The 12454-nt window shown below is 46.2% G+C and overlaps 1 protein-coding gene across 4 annotated transcripts in view; it reads left to right on the plus strand.

Annotated features, from left to right (window-relative positions):
• SMIM3 (small integral membrane protein 3) overlaps nucleotides 1–12454 on the plus strand; it is a 39073-nt gene that overhangs the window by 21539 nt on the left and 5080 nt on the right. The gene's annotated exons all lie outside the window — the stretch shown is intronic.

Genomic DNA, 12454 nt, shown 5'->3' on the forward strand with positions numbered 1-12454 from the left:
TGGGGGGCGTTAGTGTAAACCACTCCGAGGGCATCTGCCAATTGGGTGATATATACATTTAGGTCTCAATCCTATGCCTGTTAAGACAGAAAAAAGTTCCTACAACTCCCAGCTGTGGGAAAAAGAAAGTGCTGGGGAATTCTGGGAGTTGTAGGACTTTTTTCAGTCTAAACACATAGGATTGCGACATTGATTAATTAATAAATACACACACACATCCAAGAGCAAGCCTTTGAACTTTGCTTTGAATCTTTATCTTCCCCACATTATCTGAGGTGGAGCCCATACATTGTTATCCTTTAAGAGCAGACATGTGGAATTGCACTGTTCCATTACAAACAGTCTGAGCCAAGTGTTGGCTTTTGTTTTTATCGTTTGCTTAACCTTTCTATTCCTGTATAATGGGTTATGGATAATTACTTCTAAATAAACAGAAAACTAAGATATATCCTGCACATGCAGCTGAATGAGGTAATAGAATGGACTGTGATAAGAACATAAGAAGAGCCCTGCTGGATCAGACCAAGGGTCCATCTAGTCCAGCATTCTGTTTACACAGTGGCCAACCAGGGCCCCATCTACATGGGGCTTTTACTCTGGTTCTACTCCACCCCCAAGCTGATCATGTCAGATGATGCACACCGCTCTCCGTAGCTAGCCTGGCATTTCTTGTCCTAAATCCGGGGGGGTTCCAAACTCATTTTGTGTCGGATTTTCCTGTCACAGCGGCTTCAGTGCTGTTCGAGAGTCTGTGTGACCTCAGCTGGCTTCAGCGAAGGCTGGTGGAAGCGGTGGTGATTGGCGGAAGGCGGGGGGAGAGCAGAGGGGTAAACATGTCTACCTGAAAGTAGGTCATTGCCTTCAGTTTTACTTTGCTAATTAGAGGAGCAGCCCTGCTGCTTTGAAACTGCACTGTTGCAAATGTGGGCTCAGTCACTGCCTCTCCCTTTAAATAGTCATTAAGCTTGGGAGTGGGGAGGGGATCCAGCCTGCTGTTTTGAAACGGCGCTGCCTCTCATAGTCATTGAGCTTGGGAGGGGAGCTAGCCCTGCTGTTGTGACACTGTGCAGCTCCGAAGGAGCACAGCTAAGAAACAGTGGATGCCTTTTGATTCAAAGCTGCATAGCTAAGAAAGGGTGGATGCCAGGGCAGATGATTTTCATGAACATGTACTTTTAAGCATTTTATTGTACCGTGTGGGGTGGGGAGAAGCCTGTTGATTGGGCAGTTAATATACATCAAAGACAAGGTGCTAGTCGCTCTCCCTCCTCGCTGGCTCCACGCTCTCTGCTCTTAGCGTCTCCTGCATTCCCGCGCATTCTGCTCAGTCTCCAGGCATCAGCGGCCTGCTTGCCTGACCGGCTCATAAACGTGTGTATGTGGGGTTTCTCATGAACGTCTCCTCCACTGCACTTCGTTGAACATGCGAGGGAGGGGGAGCAAGCCTCCGCTCGTTGGCTGCCCCGCACCTACTTAATTACTGACATTCATTTTTACTTGTGGTGGGACTCGCCCACCCCAACTAACCAGTTCCCATTTACCCCGCAAAAGCAGAAAAATACAGCACTGCGTGTACTGTGGAAAGAGCTAATTTGATTCTGTGAAAATGAGGATTTTGCCCAAATCGCTTCACAAAGCATTTGTTTTCAGATTGGCCCCAGCTGTCGACCAGGAAACCACAAGCAGGAGTGCAACAGCACCCTCCCGCCCATGTTCCCCAGCAACTGGTGTACATAGGCATACCACCTCAGGTACTGGAGGTAGCACATAGCCCACGAGCCTAGTAGCCATTGGTAAGACTTCTCTTCCAGGAATTTGTCTGACCCCCATTTAAAGCCATCCAAGTTGGTGGCCATCGCTACATCTTGTGGTAGTGAGTTCCATAGTTTAATTACAGACTGTGTGAAGAAGTACTTCGTTTTATCTGTCCTGAATCTCCCACTAATCAGCTTCACGGGTTGACCTTGGGTTCTAGTATTATGTGAGAGGGAGAAAAAATCTCCCTATCGACATTCTCCACACAATGCATAATTTTGTACCCCTCTATGATGTCTCCCCTTACCCTCCTTTTTTCCAAGCCCAGCTGTTGTAACCTTCTCCCATAGGGGAGATGCTCCAGCCCCTTGATCATTTTAGTTGCCCTTTTCTGCACTTTTTCCAGCTCTGTAATATCCTTTTTTAGGTGTGGTGACCAGAACTGTACACAGTATTCCAAGTGTGATCACATCAGAAGGTTTATATTAAGGGCAGTATGATATTGGCAATTTTATTCTCAATTTTTTTTCTAATTATGCTTAACATGGAGTTTGCCTTTTTTACAGTGGCTGCACACTGGGTTGACATTTTCATTGAGCTGTCCACCACAACCCCAGTATCTCTTTCTTGGTTGGTCACCACTAGCTCAGATCCCATCAGGTTATACTTGAAGCTGGCATTTTTTGCCCCAGCATGCATCACTTTACACTTGCTTACATTGAACCGCATTTGCCATTTGGATGCCCATTCTCCCAGTTTGGAGAGATTCTTTTGGAGCTCTTCACAATCCTGTTTTGTTTTAACCATCCCAAATAATTTGGTGTCATCAGCAAACTTGGCCACTTCACTGCTCACTCCTACACCGCTCACTGTCCTTTTTGAGACTGCCACTGGGTGACCATTTTTTCCATGTTCCCCTACATTAAATGCTCTCCAAATAATATTTATTTATTTATTCATTCATTCATTCATTCATTCATTCATTACATTTATATCCCGCCTTTTTTCCTCCTCAAGGAACCCAAGGCAGAGTACATAATCCTCTTCCTCCTCCATTTTATCCTCACAACAACCCTGTGAGGTAGGTTGGGTTGAGAGTCTGTGACTGGCCCAAAGTCACCCACTCAGTTTCCATGGCCAAGTGGGGACTAGAATCTGGATCTCCCGACTCCCAGTCCAGCGCTCTAGCCACTAAACCACACTGGCTCTCTCTCTCTGTCTCACTCACTGACAAAGTATTTATCATATTGTGATAGTGGCCTGAAGTTTCTACCAATAATTATATGTTGTACCATAAGGAAAGTCGTGGGTAATCAGACCCCAGGTCCATCTAGATGGAAGCCCACAAAAAGAGAATAAAGAATTCAGTCCCCTGCTGTTTGTCCCTCAGCCCCAAATTTTACTTCTTGAGAATATGGAGGTTCCGCGATTATGCTGTCACGGCTAATGACAGGACTACCCTATTGTCTAATCCTCTTTTAAAGACATCTAAGCCAATGGCCATCACACTTCTTGTGACAGTAAATTTCAGGTTAATTATGGGTTGTGTGAAGAAGTGCTTTCTTTTGTCTGTCTTGAACTTTCTGGCATCCAGTTTAACTGGGTGATCCTGAGTTCCGGTAGAATGAGAGAGGGTGATAAAAGAATGTTCTATCCACTTGCTCGAAATCATGCATAATTTTATAAACCTCTATCATGCCTCACCCCCTCCCAGTATTTGTGGTCCAGGTTGGCTGAATTGTAGTAATTGACACAGCACCCAAGCGACGCCATAATCAGAAGCAATTAAAGTCTAACCTGTTGTTAATGCGAATCATGAGCTTTTGAGGAGAAAGACCACCCCTAGAATGATACACATATATGCCTGGTTGCCCTCCATCTCCTGATCTGCCTTGTTAATCCCGACAGAAAAGGTACAGTTAGGAACTCCGGAGGGAGGGACCGCTAAAAGCGTGCGTTCAGTTCACCTTGAACTTTCACCTGTGAGAAACCCTCTTACCCTTTCTAGGAGCTATAAAGGAGAACATTACAGCTAGGCTACCTGTGTATGCAGGCTTTATTGCATGCTGAGCCAATGAAACTGAAGAGTGTGCTGATATAACTTCTTGGCACCAGGAATCCAGTGTAACATCCTGCCATTAAACTGTAAACATGATATTGCTGGATATCATAGAAAGTCTACACTTTAAGGTATCATATGGCAAAAGAAGGAAGATTTCACATTGGCAATAAGTGGTGAATATAGTAATACCTGTTGATAAGGAAAGGAAGAGGGTGTGTGTGGAAAGAACGGGGGCCTTTATCTTCGCTCACAAGGGTGGTGGTTGGATCCAATCTGTTACGACTGGTCTACTGGAACAGCAAGTGGTACAGATAGAGATGTGAAGCCCTGGGGAAAACGGCAGCAGGAGGGGAGGGCAGCGGCAGGAGAACAGGGAGAAAAAATATTGGTTCCCTACCCCCCCAGGGATTTTTGGAAAATTGTGGGGGGAGTTTCACTTTTTTCTGGGGTTTTCCCCATTTTTCCTCTCCCTACCAGCTTTCACATCTCCAGCTCCAGGCACTTTGGACCTAGCATTCCTGATAGGTACTATCATGATTAATATTTAAACATGTTAATAAATTGCTCCTGAATCCTCTCCAAGCACTGACAACCTTTCTGTCTTTCTTGAATGTAATGTTCCAAGGCACAATGCTATTAGGTGTTCTCCACCCTGCCCACCCTTTGCAGGCATGCTGGTTTAAATGCAGAGCCTCTTGTGCTGTATGATAGCAATGAATAGATTTGTGGGTGACTTACAAAACAGCCTGTGTTTTAACAAGTCATCCCTTGAGGGCATTAAGAGGGGCGTAGCCAGGCCTTTGAATCTACATAAGCTTTGACGTCATGTTATCTCTGATCTCGATTACTTAAGAAAATTAACACTGTGACTCCAGCTTAACCTGTTCTTGCTGACGTCAAAGTGGCAACAAGCTGTAGCAAAAATTTGCAGGGATCAGTTGCAAAATGGTACAGCCCAGACGGCATCAGGCTATTCAACCTAGAGTCGCCTTCCTCAACCTGGTGCTCTCCAGATGTTTTTAACTACAACTCCCATGATCCCTGACCATTGACTGTGCTTGCTGGGGATTATGGGAGTTGCAGTGCAACACATCTGGAGGGCACCAGGCTGGGTAAAGCTGACCTAGAGTGAAAATCAGAGAGCCATTTTTGTAGATTAGCCACTCACCAATCCCATGGTCATCTTATGGCGGGATGCACAAGACACAGCCACAGGGTAGTGTGCACTGCTTCCTGTCATTTCTACATTTGTATCACACCCTTCCTCTGAGTTCAAAGCAGAACTGCTGCCTCACAACTCCCCTATGAGGTTGGTCGTCATCGTGTCCGGACCAAACTCCGCTCTGCCAAAATGTAGCTACCGCCACACTGCCGAGCTGTGGTTCGATCAGGTGGTAGAAGGATTAGCCGGCGCAATGCACCGTTACCAGGGTACGCCTGATTGTATAACAATCTTCGAGGAGGCTCCTTCCGTGTACCCCTATGAGGTTGGTTAGGGTGAGAGATGGTGAGTTGTCCAAAGCCACCCAGTGAGCTTTAGAACTAAGCAAGGATTTGAACCTTTGGATGTTTCCTATGCCCAAAGCTAATACTCTAGCCCAGGGGCAGGCAACCTGGTGCCTTCCAAATGTTTTGGACTACAGCTGCAATCAGCCCCAATCAGCATGATCAATGGTCAGGGATTATTGGATGTGTAGTCCAAAACATCTGGAGGGTACCAGGTTGCCTAGCCCTATTCTAGCCTCTATGCAGGGGTGTAGAACCTCTTTCAGTCTGAGGGCCAAATTCCATTTTGGAGGAGCTCCCAGGGGCTGCATTCCAGTGGTGAGCAGGGCCAAAGGCAAAAAGGGTCCAAAAATACCAGCATATTTTAGCTTAAATCTTTTAGGGAGCAATCCTGTACCCCCATGGCAGCGTCTGGTGTAGGGCATAGGATAGTTCCGTTTCCTGGCTCCAACCTCTGAGCCAGCAAACCATGCTCCCTGCTCCTCCCCCTCAGAGCCAACGTGGAGAGAACCAGGCAAGTTACCTTGGAAAATGGAGCACAGAAAAGGGGACATTCGCAAGGGCGAGGATGGGAGGAGACCAGGGTGGCTGCAATACGACATATCCTATGGCTGCCTCAGCCTCATTACCCCCCCTCTTCAAGGTGCAGCCACTAGACAGGAGAAATCGCCTGTCTAGCAGAAATGCAGGGCGGCTGGAGCACAGAGGGAAAGATCACCTCCACCGCCCTCCCGACCTGCATTGGGTAGTCGGCAGCCTTCTAGTATGGAAGATAGGGTTGCTCCCTTACTGCCCATAGCTAAACCTTAGGAGAGGCATTTCAGTCTTTTCGAATGGGGAAGGACGTGCACAAAAGCTGGGAAGCCACCAAACAATCCATAGTGGGGGGGAAGGGGCGTGGCCTTCTGGGCAACCCCAGACAGCCAGATTGGGACCCAAGGCGAACTCACCCATTGTAGCAATCTTAGGTCTCCCGCCTCTTCTAGAGTCCTGTTCCTAGCATCCTCTTTCTTAGGCTGTCCCATTTTGAATAACTGCACATTCAGATTCAGAATTTACATTCAGGAATTGCAGAGTTGCTGTGGAATGCTAAGTTTTCCGTATTTTAGTTATTTAGTTTAGTTTAATTTATATCTTTGTTTAGTTTACATAGTTTGGTTTGGTTTAGTTTTACACCTTTTATATCTTTTTATTTTTGGATACGGTGAAAGCCAAGGTTTCAAATTCAAATGTGATCATTTCCAGCAGTGGCTAGCTTGTGATTAGTTGGTTTTGTCTGCCTGCTTGCCTAATTCGTATCTTTCTTTTCCTCCTAGGAGCTTAGGGCAGCATACATGGTTCTGTCTCATCTTGCGTTTTTTCATCACAACACCCCTATGAGGAAGGGCCTCTCTACACCAGCCTAAAATCTTGCATTTAAAGCAGGGCTTTCTGCTTCCGTTTTAAATGCAGGGTCACGCCTCCCTTTTTCACGTGCTTCCTTTCCCCCTCTCCCCTCCCCCTTTCCCTATATCTGAGTCTTCCATTATCTTTCATTGATCTCACTCCCCTTCTTGCCGCTTGTACTCTTTTCATGGAGGGAACTCAAGCGGAACACAACGGGGTAATTTGATCGCTCATTATCTGCGATCTATTTAAAAACGGAACAAAGGGCATTTAGTGCAGGGGACGCCTTGGATGATCACGGCATCATGTAAAGAGCCCGCCAACTTCCGTGAAGGAGCAATCTCAATCGCAGGATAAACGCTCCCTGTGAAGGAGCCCGAAGTTAAGCTGAGAGACAGTAGTCCAGTTTGCAGTTCTTAAGTAAGCCCCGGTGGCTTGTTTGGATCTCCCGTGCGTGCCGGCGTGCGCCAGGCACTGTTTCCCTAATTACCCACCCAGGTGCAGCTTGTCATATCAGAACTGGGCCGCATTGTTTGAGGGGGGGAAACCCCTCACATATTTAGTTTGAGGTGATTGAGGGAACAGGACCTGGCACACCAGCCCTGGCAGGGGATTCAAGCAAGCCACTGTGGCTTATTTTGATCATGCAAGCTGGGTTAATTAATCCGTGGGACTCTGAGATGCATGCTGGTTGCCATTTTGAATATGTTGCAGCTTGTCATGTTGTGTGAACCTGGGCGTCATGGGCTATTTGAGGGTTGAACAGCAACAGGTGAACTGGCCTAGTGACCGGTCTAGTGAGCTTTGTGGCTGAGTGGGGTTTTTTCACCTAGGTCTCCCTGGTCGATGACCCAAGAATCTTCCCCAGCCTGGTGCCCTCCAGATGTGTTGGACTACAACTCCCATCATACCTAGCCAGTGGCCATGCTGGAGGGCACCAGGTTAGGGAGGCTGCTCTTTGCATTTTCACCACACTTGAGGGCCACTAGAGACATTTCTTTATATATCTAGAAGCCCTGTCTTTTCCTTCTCATTTTTACTCTAGATCTGGCATGGAGGCCAAATCCAGATAGTAAAAGCCCCCTACCCACCATACTAGGATCCTGATCTGGATAAGGGACACTGCACCTACTTTAAAGTAAAAAAAAATGTGGGAATAACATCACTGCTAAATACAGATTTAAAGTTATGTCTGTTTTGGCTCTGGCTATCACAGATTGTTTTCAGTTGGTTGTTTCCCTTTGTATTGAATAAATTGGGCCAATCAGATTTAAATCCACGCAGTCAAGCATTTCAGCTTAGCTTATTTGTGAGATACATGGAGATTAAACAGTCTGAGGCTGGAATACGATATGCGCTTATCTGGAAGTAGTACTCATTGAACTCAATGGGACTTAACTGCTGAGTAAACATTTATCGGATTGCACTGTGAGCGAAACGAATTGGTTTACCGAGATTGCTCATGATGTGAGAAAGTATCCATGAGTCAAGGCCTAGAACCACAGAACACTTGTCATTATAGGGAATAACCACGTTTCACTTTGTACAAATAAGGTTTTAAATTACTGCTTGGCAAGAAGTTCCAAAGAATGGCAGTGCTAATGCATTGCTCTGGAAACTGAGCATGGAACACACTCTCTGTGCAGTGTGCAGGCTCTGCTACATTGCAAGAGCAGCATTCAACGACAGTCCGAGCTTGCCAACCAACTCTTCCACTAAAATGTGCCTTGGCCTGCCTGTGACAGAGGAGTGTCTTATTCCACATAATACTCTGACATGAAAACCCACCAAATAGTATTTGCAGTGAAATTTGAGTCCTACATTAAACAAGCGTTCCGTAATGGGGAACGCTTCCAGGTGTCTAGCGCATGAATTATGTTCCTAGCAGATTCATTGTAGTTATCTTTCCCAAAGCACCGTGGTCACTTCTTAACCTTTCACTGGTACATTTTTTGCCATCTCTAGTAATGTTCAGTTAAAACAGTGGGATACCCTTATAGGGATGTGCATGGTTACAGCCCGGTCTACAAATCTGTTCAACCAATCAAATGAAGCACTAAACAAGGTGTGTGTCTTCTACAGTGCAGTCCTATACATCTGAACAGTGCTATCCTATACACCAGGGCTACAGAACCTCTTTCAGCCGGAGGGCCACTTTCCATTTTGGAGAAACTCTTGGGGGCCGCATTCTAGTGGTGGACGGGGATGAAGGCAAAAGGGGGTGGGGTCAAACATACCAGCAGCTCAAAGCTCCTACTGCCTGTAATGAAGCCTAAGGAGAGGCATTTCAACCTTTTAGAATGGGGAAAAAACTGCACAACAGCTGGGAAAACAAACGATCAGTATGTGTTTTATTTTACTTATGTATTTATTTATTTCATTTCTATACCGCCCAATAGCTGAAGGTCTCTGGGCGGTTCACAAAAATTAAAACCAAACGGCACACAATAAAACAATATAAAATATATAGAACATTAAAACCACAATATAACAATACAGCCACAATAAAACCTAGCAGCAGTGCAGGAATTTAAAATGTACTTGGGGGAAAGGGCATAAGGCCAGGGGAAGTGGGTGTGGCCTTTTGGGGAACCCCAGAGGGCCAGATTGGGAACCTCAGAGGGCCAAATTTAGCCCCTGGGCCTGAGGTTCACCACCCCTGCTGGACACACATAAGAACATAAGAGCCCTGCTGGATAAGACCAAGGGTCCATCTAGTCCAGCATTCTGTTCACACAGTGGTCAGCCGGTTGTCGACCAGGAAGCCACAAGCAGGGCATGAGTGCCACAGCACCCTCCCACCCATGTTCCCCAGCAACTGGTGTACACAGGTTCACTGCCTCTGGTATTGGAGGTAATTAAACATTACCTTCCTTAATTTCCACACAGAGTTCCATGCCTTTCCCAGCACAGAGAAAGGGACTTGGGAAGGGAAAGCAGCTATTCCTCCCAGCACCTGCGAAGTCCCCGTCTTTGTGCTTACAGACTCAGACAGCGCTGAAAAGAGCAGCTATTCCTCCCTGCACTGGTCTAGTCCCTGGCTGTGCATGGCGCATGTCATCCCTGTGGGGGGCACCGTGCAAACAGTCTCAGCTGGGACCAGAAAGAACAGTCGCTCCTCCTTGTGCTGGCTTAGTCCCCTGCCGCCTGCATCCCCGCTGTTATCTCCAATCTGATATCAGAGGTAACACCAGGGATTCCTTCAGGGGGTGGGGCTTTGAATACACAAGCCCCGCCCCCTGGAGGAGTCCTAGGAGGCTCTGTGGGCTGGATGGAGAACCTCTGTGGGCCAGATTAAGCCAGAGGTTCTCCTCCCATGATTTAGGGGGGGATCACTTTGTTGCTGCTACACTTAAATAACTGGGAATCAGAAATCCTTTCTGGCCTACTGCACATCACCCAGAGATGTACCAGTACATCCAGATCTGTTCAGCCTTAATTTAGTGAGTGAGCCAAGAGGTGGTCTTTACAGCATTCTGTGCATGAACAAAGGATCTCCTAACCTTTCTGTTAATGTCCTACTGACATATCAGATCCTGGGGGAGTGCGACAATATCAGAATCGTGAGTGCAGCCTCTTGCTGAGAAAGAATGAGCACAGGTTGGCTCTGTAGGCTAGCAGGTTGATGCTGGTCAGAGAGGCATAAAAGAGAAACAGCTCTTTGTGAAGGTAGCTGATAGGCCAGAGAGATCAGAGCAGAGCGTCCCAGCTTATTCACCTGACAGGGGCTTGCACACTGCTGGTGTCATCTGGTGCTTCATTAGTAGTTAAGATACTTATTTTGTGACTCAGGAAACTGTGATTAGGCACAGTTGAGCTGCCTCTAGGCTGCTGAGTCAGGTGGAAGTTGCCACAACATGAAGCCTGCGTCAATGCCTACTGGAGGTATAATATGCTAAAGAGACAGGACGTCTGACAGGAGATTTTGGCAACGGGTTTCAGCCCATCACTAATTTTATTTGCCCAGGCAAAATCTCCCAGGCAGATTGACGTGACAAAAGTCAGAAGCCATGGACTTTGGGACTGTTCAGCAACTCAATTGCTGTGTGATTCATGAAGCTAGGCTCCTTTTCTGGTGACACATGTTGTGTAGCAAAAGAGTGGGAGCTGCTACCCCTTGAATTATCCCTGCTAGGTGAAAACCCAGATAACAGCTTGACCAAGGAAAGCAAGCCACGCATAATTGCTTCTTGCAGATACTCGTTGGGTCTGCGCCCACAACCTAACACAGAGAGGACATCCTGGCATTGCATACCGTTGTTGGGAGAGAACTGAAGACATCAGACCCAGGCTAGCTAGTTGACTGGACAGGCGCCAACCAATAACAGGAGTGTTTGTTTGGTTCTGAACTGACTTACTGTAGAGCTTCTTTACTTATTAAATATATATAACCTTCCAAGAGATAGGAGGGCGCTTTTGCAGTTCTGCAGTGCTGGTAGAAAGGAGGCCAAGACTGGAGACTGAACCAATTGTGGACGACAACACTGACACAACAAACAGCCCACATCCACCAGAAAACTGCCTTGTACTTTCACGTGTAGCTGTCATAAATATGTAGTAGCAGTTCAGCCCACTATTTTTTGTTGTCATACAGTGGGGTTGCCAGCGTGCAGAGAATCTGTGATGCTGCTTTTGTAGAAGATCTGTGAAGGTGTAGTGGGCTGAAATGTTTATTTTATCCAAAAGATGTATATGCCATCCTCCTTCAGGCCTGCCAGGGCGGTTTACAAAAAGCAAGATAAAATACAAATGTTGAGCTACAACATAACAAACCAGCCCGTGATAAAATAGCAATGCCTTTCAAAACCTGGGGGAAAAATAAAAAAATATCTTCACCTGGCACCAAAAAGCATTAATTATATTATAAGAACATCATATAATAAATGCCTCTGTTATATTATATGACCCTGCTGGGGCAGTCTTTATATTTAAAATAAAGGACATTTGGCACCATTCCTAGCTATTAAACTTTGACTCCAATGCTTTCCTGTCATCAGTTAAGTCAGCATGTTGCTGTGTAACTGAAGAATAGGGTTGTTAATTTTTTCCATCAGAGTATGCAATAATGGTGTAATTAAAATAATAATGGCATGCAATAAATACTAATGAATAGTCAGCACTTTACAGTGCCTTTTATTGAAGGGAATCAGAGTACATGGCTTTCCTGCTTCAGCTTTTCTGCCTCCCCCCACCACAGATCTCTTATTAAACAGAACGTTTTGTAGCTGCGCAGCTTCAGAAGTGTGAATGGCAGTCTACGTTTACCCGGAGAACCGCCTCCCTTCCATTTTGTCATGCACAATTCCACATGTAGATGTCACAAATGTATGTATTGCAATCGTACAGAAGGATTGTCACCATTCAGTAGAAGCCAATGTGATGTTCTGGGAAAGGACAGTGCTCTGAAATAAAGAGCGCCCGTTATATAATTAGGACAGGTTAACTTATAGTATCAGTGCAAATTTTGAAGTAATTACTTTAAATAGAAATACAGTCCATCCACCATAGCGGGGAAGACTCTGACTGCATGACCTGTGTGCCTGCCTGCTCAGTCTTCTAGCCAGGCGCTAACTGCGGATGGGCAACTTCGAGGCCCCTGCTGATCTCCGATCTTAGGGTTCTTTATCGTTAAACTGGACTTGGGCAGCGCTTCAAATAGAGGACACCTTCAAACGGGATTGTCCTTGGACAGCCCATAAAATAGAGGGCTACCCTTTGTAAAGTAGGACACCTGGCCACCCTATG

The sequence above is a fragment of the Heloderma suspectum genome, chromosome 2 (assembly GCF_057233095.1).
Source record: "Heloderma suspectum isolate Gila_16-S chromosome 2, 16-S_ref, whole genome shotgun sequence".
NCBI classification, from domain to species: Eukaryota; Metazoa; Chordata; class Lepidosauria; order Squamata; family Helodermatidae; genus Heloderma; species Heloderma suspectum.